The 6,000-nt window shown below is 38.9% G+C and overlaps 1 protein-coding gene across 25 annotated transcripts in view; it reads right to left on the reverse strand.

Annotated features, from left to right (window-relative positions):
* LOC110487942 (DNA-binding protein SATB1) overlaps window positions 1-4,683 on the reverse strand; it is a 60,085-nt gene extending 55,402 nt beyond the window's left edge. For 15 of the 25 annotated variants that reach the window (XM_090197991.1, XM_090197841.1, XM_090197880.1 and 12 more), the window contains exon 1: window positions 3,996-4,435. The gene's annotated coding sequence lies outside the window, so the exon portion shown is untranslated. Of the gene's footprint in view, window positions 1-3,995 lie in introns of all 25 variants that reach the window. The other 10 variants (XM_090197968.1, XM_090197904.1, XM_090197822.1 and 7 more) reach the window with 3 other exon arrangements.
* Window positions 4,684-6,000: the final 1,317 nt, after the last annotated feature.

Here is a 6,000-nt window from a genome sequence, read left to right on the forward strand (position 1 = left end):
TTTCAACATGCTGGGGCAACATATCCCCCTTTTAAAGGAGTCTCAGATCATGGCCAAATGTGCTGTAACTCTGCAGTTGCATACAAACGCGCATCCAGGGTGGTATGTCTGTAATTGCCAGGCCTTTTTACATTTTTGACACTGAGCCCTGGAATGTGCAAACAATCCCTATTAAGACACAGACCTTTTACCAAAACTGGTTGCAGCATGTCATCAAAAAGTCTCAGATTCATTGTTACCTTTGTTCTCTATTAGCAATCATAACAGACCTATTTCAGAGGAGGTGGAATCCCCAAAGAGCCACACATCAAAAAACCAGACAGGCCTCTTATTTACTGGCGACAGTCTAATAAATGCATTTGCTGGCAGCTAAACAGGTATTTACTCTGCTCCCTACCACAGGTATAATTTCACTGTTTGCTGAGCTGTTATTTCTACACTGCTAATTATCGAGGGTGGTAAAGACGATTAATGGTTTTACCCTAGATATCAGTCTCAGCCCAGCGAGACACAACCCAACTCTAGACTCTCCAAGTACTTTGCTGTATGAATTTTAATAGCGTAGAGATCTTCGTAGGAGGTATTTTGAACAAGCCCCAAACTCTTTTAGCTACACCCTAACCTGAAGCTATCGTTTAGTCGCAAAAGTCTGGAGGTTCTACCATTTAACATCCACATCATTTTTTCTTCTTCTTCAAAAACAAGCTACCACTGCAAGGCGCTTGAGTGAATAATTCAGTTTCAAACGTCAGTGTTGTTGAGTGTCATTGAGACATCATTGTGTGTTTTTTGAGGAGAGGTAGCAAAGAGGAAACCTCTATGATGTACTGTACTGCCTAAGTGGTCTCTTAGGGTCAGGACATGAACTGAAGACGTTGTTTCCTCTCGCCCACCTATTATGTACGTTAGTATCTATTACTATGTACTTCCAACCCTACATCCCTTACCACAACTGCTGTTCAACGGCTGTGGGGACCTCATCTGAAAGAGCACTATGAGTTGCACACCCTACTCCTGTCTTCTGTACTGTATGTTAAGAGCAGCAGCCAATGTTCAGCTGAGCCTGCAATGCCTCCGCTCCCTCAGAATCTTCTGCTCCCGTATGCTAGAGCGACCTGACAAATGAAGTGGCAATTATTGGAGATGTGAGGCAAACGTGCCACCAGGATGACAAGGGTGGAGAGGAGAGGGAGAGATCCCCTAGGTGTGTTTCTAACAGTTCTCAAACAGTCGGTTGATTTCCTGCTATTACAGAGCTGTCAATAACAAAGGCGGACACTACTTTCACTTTGGTGCCTTGACAAATATAACCTGACTTTTGATAACCTCAAAAACATCTATAGGCAAAGAAAGGCAGTTAAATGTCTTGGTATTTCTTCTGCATTTATTCTTGATAATTGATCGCCTTATGGTCATTATTACATGTCAAAGGAATTTGCAAAAGGGTATGTGAACATGAAATTATGGCACAATGATAGGCTTCTTCAGAGCATCACTATTGGATCTGTGTCCTGTTAGGTATCTGGACTGTTAGCACTGTCCTTGCCATCTGACTTGTGTCGTTCCTGTCAAATAAGGTTAAGTAACAGATTTGTGTGTGTGTGTGTGTGTGTGTGTTTGTGTGTGTGTGCCACTTTCACAACGGCTAGCTAAGTGTTAAGACTGGTTTTAGTAAGCAGAAAGTGAGACTGAGAGGGCTAACAGAAGCGCTCAACTTTCAACATTCAGTCTTTCATCTTAAGCAGGACTTACAAGAAGTGACACGGTCGCTAAAACAGGAAAAGGGCTGTGACATTGTTCTGTGAAATAGTGACCAGATTAACTACAACAGCTCCTCAGACTGTGAGAGATTTGACAAGATACAATCACCTCTATTAAAACCATAACCTGGTTTTCTCCAGCTTGTGCTACTTTGACTTCTTAAAAAATGTATGAGCACTACTAATGGCATGACTATCAGACTCTCAGCATACAGGACTATCAGACTCTCAGCATACAGGACTATCACACTCTCAGCATACAGGACTATCACACTCTCAGCATACAGGACTATCACACTCTCAGCATACAGGACTATCACACTCTCAGCATACACGACTATCACACTCTCAACATACAGGACTATCACACTCTCAATATACAGTCAGCAGTGGAAAGAAAAATGTTTACACTCTAGATTTGTCTAATCAACTTCTTCTATAACATATTCCATAGGCTTATTAGGCTAGTTACAAATAATAGACATACAAACTTTACCTCCTGTAAAAGAATACTTAAAACTTAACTATAAGATTACTTAAAACATAACTATAAGATTACTTAAAACGTAACTATGGTAAATGGAATTCTCCATATCATGCTGTTTTTACCTGATGTCCCTGTGGAATAATTGTTTTAATAAATGCATATTTTCCATATTGAATTATTTATTCATATTAGGTTAAATAAAGAAACCATTACATTTTTCAGGGCTGAGACAATAGACAGCTTGTTTACCTATCGGTGATCAGTGAATCAGATCAGATTAATCTAAGTCAGCAGCAATGCTAGTGATTATGGCATGTCAAGAATCCAAGCCGTACTGAGATACGTGAAAGAGACTGTCTGTCGTGAACCTGAACAAAACCACAACACACCTATGCCCACACAATCTCACAATGGGACACTACAACTTCCCATAACATGCCCTTACACACACACTCATCTGGATCTTTCTAAAAACACTGTATCAGCACAATTACAAGAACCTCAATTAGACAAAAAATCAAGGCCATCATTACTACTTTTACCCAATATGCTCACCATCAGTTGCAATACATGTTGTCAACGCAACCACTGCATATTCATTATGTCCGCAATCCACTTTATTTCTTAATTTACTATTTGAGTTCCATTAGGCTACAATGCATTTGATTATGAAGCAATTATAAAGCAATTCTTCATGAAGTGCAGCGTTAGATATTTAAGTAGTACGGTATAATAACTATGTTCTCTGACTATTAAAGATCACCTATTGTTTGAATCCTGGAAAATGTAAAGTTATCTGGAGAACTATCTTAAACTATGTGAATGAGTTGGAGTGTGTGAGTTCTGTCTTAAAATAAGCATAAGAGCATAAGCATACATTTGAACGATTATCACTTGACTTCATAAAACACCCATTGGCAAATTAAAAAGGGGGGGGGGGGGGGCTATCATGGCCTGTTGGTATAGGCTAATAGACTACTTAGCCTACTTGTTATTAACACGTGATACAAACTGTCACGTTCTGAAAGTATATAATTCATCTAACAGTATGTAAAACAACTGCCGCGACAAAAAAAAAACTTTTGTCAAAGACACTGTTATCTATGCCTATATACAGTTGTATAACAATAAAGGTGGCTAATGTTTTTCTATTGTGGTTATTCCAAGACATCACTCAAAACAAATACTGGTCAGGTAATGCATTTTTCGAGCCAAGTTTGCAGGTAGCCTAGGCTACATCACGGAACTGAAAAGATAAGGAAGCACAGAGATGGTGCGTTCTCTCAAGATGCGCAATATACATGAATCGGTTTAACCTCATTCAAGAGTGCCTATTAAGCCTGGAATATGCCGAGTTATTATTTACAACTGAACTAAACGCGACACAAAAGTATAGACATTTACATAGCATAGCCTATTGTAGTATTTCATCTATAGCCTATCATTAAATCATGCACTCAGAGCGTAGAGATTGTCTTCTCTAAATAGAAGACATAAATGTGCCAATATTTAGATGCATTTTGGCCTTCAGTCGGTTATCGAGAAAGGGTCTGAAAACTGTTGGTCAACTGACCTAAATGCTTACTGTCAAAGACTACTTCCGTTCATTCAAGGATCACACCTACATGTTTTAAATAGGTGGACATTCCAGTCTGTCCGTAGCTTACAAAATAGCAAATAGCAAAAAATAAGCAGGTTCTGTTGAATTGAAAGAGAAAAAATGAATTCAGGAGAAAATGTAACAATACCTTCAAAGTTAGCAGTTACCGTGAAGCCTCTTGTTTTCCATCAAAAAGTTCAGAATTCTAATAGAGTCTGCTCCACCTTGACGGATCCAAAACTGCTCGGACAATTCCGGTTGAGAAAGACACACGAGCTGTCAAAATTGCACTCGCGAAGACTGCGCAAAGCTGAACTTCGGAGAGACAGAATTGAGCGCAAATGCAAGCAACGTGTGCTGCGGGAGTGTGCTAGATTTGAGTAGCGGCATGAGAGGAGGGTTTCTTTGAAAGGGTGGCAGGTAAACGAACCGCCCCTCCCCGTTTCTGATGCTCAAATCGATGATTTGCCAGCTGTGGCGCAGCTTGTCTCGTGCCCCACTTTAGTTTTTACAACGCTCTTCTCCCGGCGCGCTCTCCAGGGTCTCCAGGGAGCTCGACTCCGGAATAGCAGATAGGAGCCGACTGCCAGGAGAGCGTTCACAGTCATTCATTTTCATATCTACGCGCCACATGTTTGGGTGTCAAGAAAAACGACCGATAATATAAAACATTGCGTGTTCATAAGATACATTTGTTTGAGGGTGCGCATAGCCTCTTTTTAACAATGGTGCATGGCAAAACAGATCATTATATTGTCCAAACTCTCAAATTGGTCCTGCCGGATAATATAGAACTATATAGGCTTCCTAGGCAGTGGTTTGTAGTGTTGGTATCTAACCTGGTCTCAGAGCACAACATTAAGTATCAAATCAATTACCGCACCGGATATCATAGCCTAACATTTCATCCATGGTTAACCAAACAAGCGATAAAAAAATAACCACTTCATTGTTTCATTTCCATCAATGTCAGTTGAAAAGATAATAAAAACTGCTATACGAGACAAACTTGTTGAAAGGCTTTTGCATTGAAAAGATAACACACACACATTTAAAAAATAACATTAATTACATTTACAATGAATACATTGTAAAAATAACAATAATAATACATAAATAATATAGCCTACTTTCTACGTAAGAAAAATGCCTTTGGCATTCCATACCCACCATTTAAATCACTTAAGACTGCAAGCTGTTGCTTCAGCCATAGTTAATACAGTAGCCGACATTTGCGCATTTATGGCTACTATATGGCACAATCGAATTGAAAATCGTCTTGTGGTCGATAAGAGTGCCACCTATAAGGCTTTATTAGTCCAAAGCTAAAAAAAAATACTGAATTAGATTTTCTATATAATTTTACTCAATTCGGTTATTACGCCTGTTTGAAAATGTGTTAACAATTTAACAAAACGCGGTTGGAAGGAGAGAACATTTACATGTATTTAATTTGCTAAAAGTTAATTGCAGTCTATATGAGAGGTTTTCTCAAATTTCTACTAAAACAATTTAAATAGGTATTTGCTAAATCCTGTAGGTTCACCTGTATAAATTTGATGCGTTGAAAATATAAATGCAGTCGGTTGAAAACATTTTGCCAATGTGAAAACGTGCGTAATGCTTTGTAAAGTATAGGTAAATAAATGTAGGTAGCTTTGATATGTTTCATAATGTGACTTAAAAATGAGTGACCAAAAGACTAGTCAATGATGGCCATGCACTGCAAAAGGTATGCATGTGTAAACATTCAAACGAATAGAGTGGTTGTATTACATGACCAAACTATGTAGCCTATGGGCAAGAGGACATGGTCATTTAATAGTGTAATTGACTTTTCCTCAGAAGGTGTTATCTACTACATTTTTGGAATATGGCAGAAGGAACGTTTTTTAATCCTATATGATAGTGGGCTTTTGTTGTTACATCATTTTCTCTCTCTCTCTTAGGTGTGTGTGTGCGTGCGTGTAGAATACGTTGTCTGGACTAAGTGATTGACGATTTGATCTTTGATTTATTATTTTAACGTGCAAACAGAGGTAGCAGTAGTTGCAGTTGTGCTGCAATGAGGCGCTGCAGCACAACCATAAAGAACTAAACTAAAATCACAGGAGTTGTAGCATAACAATTACTTTACCGGTAGGCCTACTACT

The sequence above is a fragment of the Oncorhynchus mykiss genome, chromosome 2 (genome assembly GCF_057628025.1).
Source record: "Oncorhynchus mykiss isolate SJ-2025 chromosome 2, ASM5762802v1, whole genome shotgun sequence".
NCBI lineage: Eukaryota > Metazoa > Chordata > Actinopteri > Salmoniformes > Salmonidae > Oncorhynchus > Oncorhynchus mykiss.